The sequence below is a fragment of the Lissotriton helveticus genome, chromosome 6, assembly GCF_964261635.1.
Source record: "Lissotriton helveticus chromosome 6, aLisHel1.1, whole genome shotgun sequence".
NCBI classification, from domain to species: Eukaryota; Metazoa; Chordata; class Amphibia; order Caudata; family Salamandridae; genus Lissotriton; species Lissotriton helveticus.
The window spans coordinates 409,825,037-409,837,753 of NC_136067.1; the positions used below are offsets into that span (position 1 = coordinate 409,825,037).

At 40.5% G+C, this 12,717-nt stretch overlaps 1 long non-coding RNA gene across 1 annotated transcript in view; it reads right to left on the bottom strand.

The window, feature by feature from the left end:
- Positions 1-4,445: 4,445 nt before the first annotated feature.
- LOC144761388 (uncharacterized) overlaps positions 4,446-12,717 on the bottom strand; it is a 313,298-nt gene continuing 305,026 nt past the window's right edge. The window contains exon 4 of the long non-coding RNA XR_013595700.1: positions 4,446-4,544. This is a non-coding gene — a long non-coding RNA (uncharacterized LOC144761388). The remainder of the gene's footprint in view (positions 4,545-12,717) is intronic.

Here is a 12,717-nt window from a genome sequence, read left to right on the forward strand (position 1 = left end):
CAAATATCACAAAAGGAAACAATAAAGATGCTCAAACCAAATACAAATCACCAGATCAAAGTTGTGGATGTGGCCAGATAATAGACAAACTTGCATCCCTCCCTGAAATATTGACAGAAATTTTACGTGTTGTACAATCGTCAGGAAATACCGTCACTAGAACGCCATGGCGGAAAAATTAGAACCCCAGGACAAGAAAAGAGGAGACCTGTCCCCCCGTACGATGATAGCATAAAATCGACGGAAGTCAAGGAAATAAATGAGGATAGTAACGGGAAAAGTGGAAATAAAATAACAGCTACACACAGTTTACCAGACAATCGAACAAAAAGACAACGTAAAAGAGCGCGGAAAGCCTGGAACAACGTCAAGAAAAAAGTTATACAGGAAAAATCTACCCAAAAGTCCAATAAAAACAAAAATAGTAATGACCAGGGTGAAAATACCACAAAGTTAGAGTTCAATAGCCCATGAATAAACACACCAGATAGTATGGGGAGCCCCAGTACTTCGATGCAAAGCAAATATGTGTCACCAGAAATCCTCCACAGGAAAACACAAAGGGCCATATGTATCAAGCTTTTTGCGAATCGCAAAGGCCGAAATTCGCAGAATTTCAGCCTTTGCGAATGCGAATTTCGGCCTTTGCGAATCGCAAACGGCTTTTTTGCATGTTTTGGGATGTATCAAATATTCTCAAAATAAGGAATCGCAAAGATTTGCGATTCCTTATTTTGCCTTAGCATTTAAGGAATCGCAATTTTGCTATTCCTTAATTGCTATGTATGGAACAACGTCAAGAAAAAAGTTATACAGGAAAAATCTACCCAAAAGTCCAATAAAAACAAAAATAGTAATGACCAGGGTGAAAATACCACAAAGTTAGAGTTCAATAGCCCATGAATAAACACACCAGATAGTATGGGGAGCCCCAGTACTTCGATGCAAAGCAAATATGTGTCACCAGAAATCCTCCACAGGAAAACACAAAGGGCCATATGTATCAAGCTTTTTGCGAATCGCAAAGGCCGAAATTCGCAGAATTTCAGCCTTTGCGAATGCGAATTTCGGCCTTTGCGAATCGCAAACGGCTTTTTTGCATGTTTTGGGATGTATCAAATATTCTCAAAATAAGGAATCGCAAAGATTTGCGATTCCTTATTTTGCCTTAGCATTTAAGGAATCGCAATTTTGCTATTCCTTAATTGCTATGTATGTAGCATTTTTGGGTTGCGAATTGTGGTTAAGAATTCGCAAATTACCACCAACTTGTAGTTGATGGTAATTTGCGAATTCTTCAAAAAATGCACATTTTGGCATTTTTGAAGGTGGCATGTGATGCACACACATACCCATAGGGCATGTATGTGCGCCATATGCACACACATGTACATTTCAGGGGTGCAGCAGGGTGTCTTTGAGACACCCCTGCACCCTTGAAATAATTCTCAAATTGCGATTAGAAAATTGCGAATTCACAATTTGAGAATTATTTTGCAATCATTCCTTTGGGTCTGCTGGCCCATAGGAATGAATTGGAAATTATTCCTTAATTGCGAATTCGCAAAATGCGAATTCCCAAATAAGGAAGATTAAGGAATCGCTAAAAAATAGCGATTTTCTTCATACATACCATTTTGCGATTTCTAAATAGAGATTCCTTAAAAAAAGAAGGAAGGGCATGCAATCTACCAATTGAAAGGGTAACTACAACAGATAATGCATGGCTAGATAAAAGCAAAATAACAGCATTGACAGATGTTGACTAGAGATTGACGAAGCCTGGAATGGCAAGTTGGAAATAACAGCATTTAATAGAGCGTGCAACGCCATGGCCAAGAAATTATCCTTCATGGAAGATAAAAGAAGATTGACCAAACGTCGTCATGCCTGGGCGGTAATAAACTCATATACAAAGCTAAAACTGCAATCCTACTTAGCGGCTCACTTTCGACTATCATTAAAAAAGAGGTTTATGTTGTACAGATTAGGTGACCACAACGCGAAGTATTTGGCCCCCACCTGGATAAGCAAACAACAAGTTGAAAATTGCCATCAGTGCGGATATCGTATAGAATCCATATGCCACTTAATGCGCGTTTGGGACACCTTAAAAATCGAAAGAGGGAAGTTGCTAAAAGCATCTTTAAATGACTTAAAGATTCACACTTGTAGGAAGGCGGTAACAACCTGGTTGGGGGGGCTCTGCAAACATTTTAATTTGTCGTGGTGTAAAATTCATGACCCTAGCGGACAACCTCCTATTGAAAGCGGATAAAGAACAAACGCTTGGGGTTGGAACAGGTCTGGGAATTTTATAGAAATTTTAAATATTCAAAAGTTTTATTGACAATGCAACTTTTTTTAGCTTTGACTATTATAAATTGTATTGTGTGCTTTATGGTTGTGATAAACCAAACAAAGTTTTTTTTAATCAAAGAAATCACTTAGCCAGAGGAAAGTGGTGCATGCAGCAACTGTTTTTTTCAAATTTTATGGAAAGCTGGGACAGAACAAGGAAGTTAGGAAAGGATTTACTTATGTACTAGGAAGTGAATAATTAGGCACTGGGAGTGAAGGGAAACACAACTATTTATTTTTTGCATTCCCATGACATTTGTAAAGGGGCCTACACATTAACTGAGGCAGACACATGTTGCACAGCCAACAATGCAGTGCCGCCGATATAACCATGTAGCCGATAGATCACCCATTGCTGTCACTGGTGAAATGCCATGGGTAAGGACTCGAGGGGAGTTGATTGATGATGATGGGTGGGTACTAGGAAGGATACATAATATATGTTGTGCTGGAAAACTACTGTGAATCAAGGGAGTAGTCTGAAATGTCACCTCAACCCTTGATTCAAACACCTTGATAAAAAAAACATTTCAAGCAACTAAAGAATGTGAGAAGACTGGCCACTACAGATGAGCACCCTAGTCCCTTGTTTAATCTCCTTCATAGGGATTTTTACAATCATCATTGCAATGTACTTCTAGTATTTTTCTTCTTCACTGTTTAAGTTTTACATTCTCTTCATTTGGTCTTCACCTATGAATACCATTCATCCATCCATATATCCATCTATCCAAGCTTGGGTCTCATTTTCTCAATCTCAATTAACTTTTCACCAACATACATTTACCCACACATGCATTCTTCTTTCATCCGTCAAACCCACCCTAGAATTCCTTTCACCCATCCAGGCAGGAATCCTTTATTGCACCCGCACACCCTTCATCCATCATTCACCCACCTATGCATCCTATTACCCACCTATGTGGATTCTTTCATCCATGCATCCTTCTTTTCAAATCATATTACATTTCCATTCATCCTTCTTTCCCTTTTCCATCAACCTATCATAGTTAAAGGTCTTTATGAAACATTGTCTGCTGATTTGCAGATAGAGGAGGCCACCATCATTCAAATCTAGCTGTATATGCTACAGAGGGTTGTGTTTAACTGTTCACAAGTCAACAGTACACCCTTGAAGTAGGTAAATATTTACTTGTCAATAAGTAAACAATGTGACTTACCAACTGCCGTCACTGACATTGGTCCACCCACTACCGCTGCCGTATCTGCTAACTGGCTAGTGCCACTGACCCTTGCACCGGTGGCTGGTGCTGCTTGAAAATCATTACACGTTTTTTAGATGCCAGGTACGCCTTACTCTATTTATTTTTTGTAATAAAATTGAAAATACACCACACACATCTCTACAATTCAGATACAGACAGTATCTTCTATCATAAATATCAGGTCGGGCATTTTGTTGGTAGTAATTTTTGAAAAGACTCTCAAGACAACCTGAAAAGGACTGGAGTGAAAAGAAATAAGAGTGGACAACTGGACATATGGTCTTGGTTGGCAAATGTATTGGGGCCATCCTCCTCATACTTCTTTCCATCCAAGGTGCATGCTAATTAGTTCACCACCAACTTCTGCTAATAATACTAGGCCTAGCTAAAAAGAAGATGGCAGAACTTTAGGGTGTGCAATGAGACCATGGCCACTCTCTCGTTTTACTGATTGAGCATGAGAAAGTAAAAGAAAGCCTCCTCCTCACAACAAACATGAGTGTAATACCTTACTAGTACTAGTAGTAGTAGAAAATGACCATGACCAATGGGTACTCTGAGTCTTAGAGTACCACCACTAGGAAGTCCACAAAATACATAAGGGGAGAGGGAAAGCTGACTGACAAAGCCAAAGAAAAAAAGCTACAGACAGACTAGTACTGAGATAGTTTGAGGTAATATACAGACACAAGGAATATATAGAAAGTAGGTAAAAAGGATAATGCTGGGATAACAAGAATTTAGAAATTTGATAGCTCAAAGAGGATTTGGGAAAAATTAGGAAGCGGGTGGAAATGAAAAATAGGAAGCTGTAAAAGTTAGGGAAATATATATTAATATTAAAAACAGGAGAACTTACTGGGGCCAGCAATGCCATCGGCCGAGGAACGTTCTTTGGACTGGGAGGCACTGTAGCTCCATCACCCAACTCAGATGACCTCTTCTTGTCCCTGGATTCTGATGTAAGCCATAAATACATAAAACGATTGGTGATAAATAAATACTCTCTCCAAAATGATTTTTTGACAGTAAAAGTCAATTACAATAACATTGAACTTTCCTAAATCATATTTGACTAGTAGTAGCCGAGTATCACAGACAGTCCTATCCTATTCCAAATTTCCTAAACTTACTTAGCCCGCCATTTCCAAAGACTTTGGAAATACTAATAAATTGCAATGAATGATGTTTGCTTCTAAGTTCCGATCTCATTTGTTATCATTCTCAACCCCCTTTGACGGGTCAAATCACTAAGTCTGCATTTTGTCTTTAAATGCATAGATAGACACATGCCTACACCAAATTGGTTGGTTGCTTGTCACAGTACAAGCTACAAAAAAGGTTCTAAGAACTGAAGTGAGAGGGTGTGAGCTGCTAAATATCTAATACTAACTACCTCTAGCTTAGTGACAGGACAGAAGAGTCTCTGTATTACTTACATTTTTACATAATGAGCCCAAGAGAGCTCTAACAATTATTATTAGGTATCCTGTCACCTGTCTTGAGTAACGATCACATAATATAATATTTGTAAATTCAACTTACCTTCATGTGAGCAACATGCTTGCTATTTGGGAAACAAATGTTAACAATAACATAGAAGACAAAAGTAATAATAATATTAACAATTAGCTACTCCCCCATGTTTTTCAGATAAGAAAGAAGGAAAGGAAAAGAAGAAATGTCCTAGGAACAAAGGACCCACCACAAAAGGGTGAAAAAACACATTTTGTTCTCTGTTGCCCTCACACACCCCTGGGTGTCATGCTTCATCATCGGGCATTTGCTCCTCGTAGTGCCGGCGCTGCAATTCCCTACGGGTCCCCCGAAGGGTCTCTTTATCGGAGATCTTTTAAGGACAGCCGGATGATGCATGCGGGTGTGCGGGGTGGGGGTCCAATGAGGGTAAAAAAAGTGCGTGCAAAGTGAAAATAGTTAAAAAGGGGGTTAAATATGCAGCAAATGTCTCATTTGTATATCCATAGCAGACTTAACTGCTAAATAAAATCTTGTTCCTGTCGGCACACTGACCCCAGGGGTCAAGAAGGATGGGTCAACATGTTTTGCGCCTATGTTGTCTTAAGGGTCGTTGGCGCTTCATCAGGACCAATACTATGAGATTAAGGTGCACGTAAAATCAATTAAAATACCCTCTAAATTTTAACAGGGCGGGTGGTGAGGCTGTATACCTATGGTCTGGCTACAGCTTCATTGTATATACCGCTCCTGTTCAATACCTAGGAAGAGAAGACATAGTCAATCACAGATATGTGCATCAGTGAGAACTTGATGCCATATCATGTGCCACCACTGTGTGCACATCATTTACACAAAAACACAACAAAACAAAACTGGCACACAAGATACCAAGTACACAGGTAGTCACTCGATGGTCACTGTTTAAGTTTTACATTGTCTTCATTTGGTCTTCACCTATGAATACCATTCATCCATCCATATATCCATCTATCCAAGCTTGGGTCTCATTTTCTCAATCTCAATTAACTTTTCACCAACATACATTTACCCACCCATGCATTCTTCTTTCATCCGTCAAACCCACCCTAGAATTCCTTTCACCCATCCAGGCAGGAATCCTTTATTGCACCCGCACACCCTTCATCCATCATTCACCCACCTATGCATCCTATTACCCACCTATGTGGATTCTTTCATCCATGCATCCTTCTTTTCAAATCATATTACATTTCCATTCATCCTTCTTTCCCTTTTCCATCAACCTATCATAGTTAAAGGTCTTTATGAAACATTGTCTGCTGATTTGCAGATAGAGGAGGCCACCATCATTCAAATCTAGCTGTATATGCTACAGAGGGTTGTGTTTAACTGTTCACAAGTCAACAGTACACCCTTGCAGTAGGTAAATATTTACTTGTCAATAAGTAAACAATGTGACTTACCAACTGCCGTCACTGACATTGGTCCACCCACTACCGCTGCCATATCTGCTAACTGGCTAGTGCCACTGACCCCTGCACCGGTGGCTGGTGCTGCTTGAAAATCATTACACGTTTTTTAGATGCCAGGTACGCCTTACTCTATTTATTTTTTGTAATAAAATTGAAAATACACCATACACATCTCTACAATTCAGATACAGACAGTATCTTCTATCATAAATATCAGGTCGGGCATTTTGTTGGTAGTACTTTTTGAAAAGACTCTCAAGACAACCTGTAAAGGACTGGAGTGAAAAGAAACAAGAGTGGACAACTGGACATATGGTCTTGGTTGGCAAATGTATTGGGGCACATCATTTACACAAAAACACAACAAAACAAAACTGGCACACAAGATACCAAGTACACAGGTAGTCACTCGATGGTCACTCGATGGGGTCACCACCTAAGGAGATATCACTGTCAAGATCTGGTGGGACCCAGACATTAGCATTAACTTCAACAGCTAGTCAATACCATGGGTGACAAAAACAGTGCCCCCATATGTGTTTAGAAACTACTCAAAGTATCAATAACTAGCATAAGTAAATGCAAGGATGGCACCATCAACGCTGAGTGCCTTCTTTCTTATCTGTAAAACATGGGTGACTATTTGCACCCTTACACTTCGGGTGACTATTTGCACCCGATGTTGAGGAACAGTGTCCCTTTTTTGGTTTTGTTATTGATATAAGGAGCACGGACACTGGACCTTGAATAGCTCCTGAGTCCCCCCTCTTTTTTTTTGATATATTTATCAAACAGATCACATGGATGGATGATTTTGAACATCTATGATTGCTTTAAACCACAAGCTTACTTGGAGGCCAGATAATCCATACAGCCAAAGGAAAGGTTTATGAGGCTCCTCATCAGCCATCTCCCTGGGCTAGCACACACCCTACCTTGGCTTTGGAGTGTTATCCCACACACCTGCAGGCTATGTTGTATGGCAGAGGAGAAGTAGCTTCTAGCCCAGGGAGGGTAGTAAGGCGTTGTAGCCCTGCTTCAGCTTTCATTATAATATGATTTCCCCTTTTGTGCTTTATGGAATTGTAACAATGCTGGTTATATTTTTCTTGTGCATTGTGCTGCTAGTGTTGGCTAATGTACTGTATTATAGAGCACGTTAGTTAAAATAAACATTTTAAACTATAACGTGTCTCTGTTTACTCACGTTGTGGACAAGTATGAGTGTTTGAACGAAAGAGTGTTCTTCTTCCCACGATTCCTGAGAGGGATGGAGTGACATGTTCTAGGATGTCTAATCATTGGTAGATTTGCTGTAGTACCGATAATGAATGAGACACTATAGCTAGTCGGATTGGGGTTCTGAGTACTGAGGTGGGTTTTCTGGTACACCACTACACACCGAGGTCCTGTTTACCTGCAAATAGTTCTGTGTATGTGCAGAATCAGTGCAACATTTTTTAACATTTAGGGAACAAAAGCACCAAAATGCGTGACTCGCCTGGTATGGGTACACATGGAGAGAAATATTGCGTTTCAGTGGGAAATGGTTTAGTCCAAAGCTCTGTTTTTAATGTAAAATTAGTGCCTTAGCTGGTCATATCACTGACAATACAAGATTTGCAAAAAAATATTTTTGTCTATCGATGCTCGTGGAAGACAATTTCTATGTTCAGGAATCTAGAAAATGTGTTTCAGGTATCAAATGTTACATACCTCTGCTGGTCGTTTATTATCAAGACAGTTAGAATCAGTTGAACAAAAAAAAAAGTCCCTAAGTGGAAGCAGACAAGTCCTAGGGCTGATCCCCAGAGCCCACAAAGTACATACATATATAAGTATATAATAAGTATATACTAAAGTATATACAAGATGTCTCGAATGCTCAACCTAAAAATGTAAAATAATTTAGGCTTCATCCACAAGAAGCTAATTATCACACAAATGTTCAGAAATATTACCAAAAGTCAATATATCAACTGAAAATAAATGCCATCATGCGCAAATCAGTCTAAACATCGGTGTTATTTACATTTAGAAACTTATCCTTTCCCACCCTCAAGTAAAGAGTCAGTACAACAGCAGTATCTGCTGAGTTCATTTTTAAATATCACTTCCATCATTTCTGATACTGCGCAGAGTTTTAACTTCAGTAAGAGCTGGGGTAAGCAGAATTTTCCTCAGACTGAAACATAAAAGTTCCATAGGAATAAATATGCATACATCAGCATGGCTGTCCACCCTGTACCACAATTACATTGATTTGCTTCCTGAAGCAACTTAAGACCAGCAACCTTTTGATACTTTGCATTCAGAAACCCCTTTGTACCTTGTCCAGGCCTACCAGTCCATCTGAAATGTATAGGCTGTGAGTGTCTATCTGTGGGCCACAATGGCACAAGGCATGCCATATTTTTGGGGGTATATGCATAAAATGAATCTATACACAAACTGTTAATACAGTCAAGGCTTATTCTGTGCATACCGCTTGGATGGCTTCTTTGTAAACCACCAAGAGACATCCTTGGCACCTCTGAAACAGGCTTTCTGAGGTCAACAATTCAGAGGAAATTCAACGTACATTGTGTAAGGAGACATCACACCCAAAAAGAATTTAGTATACCAAACTAGACAAACATAAGACATACAATGCTTAGAGCAAGGCACTATATATTTTAATTCCTCTGTATGTAGAAGCAAATTACGATGGAATTCCACAAAATGTTATTCCGCATACATTGGAAGAAAATGCCCAGTGAACTGAGGGCTGACCACTTCAAGCATTTCCAGGAAGCTTCTGTGGTGCTCACCAGTGAAAGGAGATCCAGTGAAAACCACACGAATTACGAGAACTGTTTGGTTGATGAGCTGTTCAGGCTGTCCTTGTAGGTCTCCCCAGATCTTGTCCACCAGTTAGAACCAAGAGGCCTGTCTGAGCTTCAAAATATGCAAATTTGTCTAGTTGCTTGAGGAGTGATTTTGAGTTGTTTTTGTAGTCCAGATTTCAGAAGAATCAAAAAAATTGATGAATTTCACGTACTTTGTGTTCCACTGAATAGTTGTACTCACATCCACCTATATCTATACGTGCAAAACCGAGATCGATTACAGCGTCCTAGCTCTGGTCAGTGACCACCATGCTTCCTAAAAAACACAGTAGCCCATCTAGACTAGGGTTTCTCTAGCAGTTCCCACTCATACAGTCCATTTGGTCAAGTGTAGCTGCTGTGGGTTTGGAATGTCTCCAAATCATACAAAATTGATAACAGAACAATATCAGTCAAAATAGCAACATAATCGGAGGGAAAATACCAGATGGGGAGACCAGCTGGCACTGTATGAGACAGAGGGGCTACCTAAAACTTACCTACCTAGTAGGTTAGGATCACAAAATAATCTTCAGCTGAAATCAAATCTGTTTGTGATTTACAGTTTATGAGTCTACATCTCTGTAGGAGGTCTACAAAATAAGTACCACTGTAATCCTGCATTACAGCACACTGCCGCTTCAGCTGGATTCAAGCGCTACACAAGAAAAGTTATTCGTCTGTGTACTTGCAGGGACAATACAGCATTTTTGTTAGAAACTTTGCATTTCTAACAAAGTAGGTAGCTTTAGTTTCTCAGGCTTTTCCTATGCCCAGTGGTAAGCGAAATGTGTGGTTTTATTTTCTAAATAGATGTAATGTTCGTAAAACTGCATGTATTATGCCAAACATAGGCATTTCAAATAAGTTTATCCTACGAGGGTATGCCGTGCATAATAAAGGTTATACACGATACCTACAGGAGACAGGCCTGAAGAGAAAATATTCCAAACCAGTCTCTCTCCGAGAACATTTGCGTTGTCAAATTGCAAATTATTTACATCCTTTGCATAGTTCGAAATTTGGTAATTATGCAACATTACACCTGCATAAAGAACATGTTACACATAAACTACCTAGATGCCACAGTTATGAATGATTTCTGACTGAGACTCCAGTTTAGTTTGGGTGACCTTTCACGATGAAAGTTCAGGTGTTACAATCCTTTAGACTCTGCAATACCTACTACTCTTACTGTAATAGATATTAAGTTGTAAAAAATGGCTCGAGGTGCTTCAACAGGCACTTTCTTGCTACATGAAGCTGTCACACACATATGCAGCTCTAAAATAAATAACAAATGCAAATTAAATGATATTAAACACACTTCACTAGTGTAGTGTCGTTGTAGACAAATGGCGTGCATTTGAGTGTAAAAAACAGAGTCAACGTTTGTGAATCACTTGCTCTTGGTAAATGCTGTGGGAAACGGCCTCTAACAACTTCATGGAAAACCCTACAGATGGACGGAGCTACAAACAAACAGTGATTTGGGGGGAAAGGGGAATTACAAGCAGATTTCCTCATTGGTATTCTGCGCATTTTTGTCTTGGTAACTTTCTGCATACAAATGAGGCTGTTCTATAATCATTGTACAACCAAAACCTTCGATTTGCATTTCTTGTCTCGCAGACCCTTCTGCCCTGCCCAAACTGCGTAGGCACAATGAGAGATCCTTCGAGTGTAAAAGAGAAGGAAACATCTGCCTCTGGAGTCTCTCAGATGAGTGTTTGAAAGACTGAAAGAGAGAGAGAGTGTGTGTGGCACGTTAGAGTCTGTGGAGTGTGTGTCACGTGTGTGTTTGTGATAGTTATGCATATATGTTTACGGTACATTTGCACACTTGCTTGTGTCCATGTATGCACTCACACGCATATAGATACACAAGTGTACGTAATTGTGTGAGTGAGTAACAGGGATTGCAAAAGACTGGGAAATGCCAACTATTTCTGTTAGTCTAAGAAAAGGATGTGTGGCGGCCTGAGTGGGTGCCCCCTTTGGAGGCACAGTGGAAGCCAGTGCTGCCAGAGATCATAGTCAAGGGCTTGCTGAACAGCAAGCAACAGCGCCGTCTGCCTCCCCGCCACCTTCTCACCGCCAGACGCCATTCACCAAGGGATCAAGAACTGTCACAGGCTGTGTCCCACCACCATCACCAGCCGTCGTCAGACAAACAAAAGAACAAACATTTGCAATGCAATAGGACTCGCATTTACGCAAGACCTATTGCCTTTGTAACAGTAGTGCGGGTGGGCACAAGAAGGCACAAGCATGACTGGGAGTGCATGGAAGGGGAGGGGGGCCCAAGTAGTCACAGAATGTGGGAGGGACAGGAAGAAAGAAGTCTGTGCAGTAAAGGGGCCAGTAGCCATGGAAGGACACAAATGACGGCATGCACGTCATAAGGGGTGACTACCAAGGCTAAAACCAATGGGAGGGCAGAATTTAGGACCTAAGCCAATAAAAAAGATGGGCGAATAGTGGGAGGAGCTTCCATGAAGCTTCCATGGTACGTTATGCAGACTTAAAAGGGAAGAAGGGTGCAGAAAGAAGCAAGAAAGGTACCGAAAGAGTCAAGGGAAGTACAGAAAGAATAAAGAGAGGTGCAGAAAGAAACAAAAGGGGTGCAGAAAGACAACAGGGGTACAGAAAGAGGCAAGAGGGATGCACAAATTTGCAACAGAGGTACAAAAAGAGGAGGCAAGAGAACTGCATAAAGTGGCAAGAGAGTTGCAGAAACATGCAAAAGGGGTGCAAAAAGAGGGAACAGGTATGCAGAAACAACCAACAGAGGTGCAGAAAGAGGCAAGAGGGGTAAAGAAAGAGGCAAGAAAAGTACAGAAAGAAGCAAAAGAGGTGCAGAAAGAGACAAGAGAACTACAGAAAAAGGCAAGCAAGGTGCAGAAAGAGTCGGGAGAGGTGCACAAAGAGGCAAAAGGGGTATAGAAAGAGGCAAGAGAAGTGCAGAAAGAAGCAACAGAGGTGCTGAAAGAAACAAGAGAGGTGATCAAACAGGCAAGAAAGGTAGAGAAAGAAGGGACAGGGGGAAAGAAAGAAGTAAGAGGGATACATACATTTGCACGAGAGGTGCAGAAAGAGGCAAGAGCAGTGCAGAAAGAAGCAAGAAAAGTACAGAAAGAAGCAAGAGAGGTGAGAAATAGGGAAGAAGGGAACAGACGGCATGAGGGATATAGAAATTTGCAAAATAGGTACAGAAAGAAGCAAGAGCAGTGCAGAAAGAACCAACATAGGCAGAAAGAGGCAAGAGGGGTACAGAAAAAGGTAGGAGGGGTGCACATAGAAGGAAGAGAAGTGTAAAAAGCAGCAACAGAG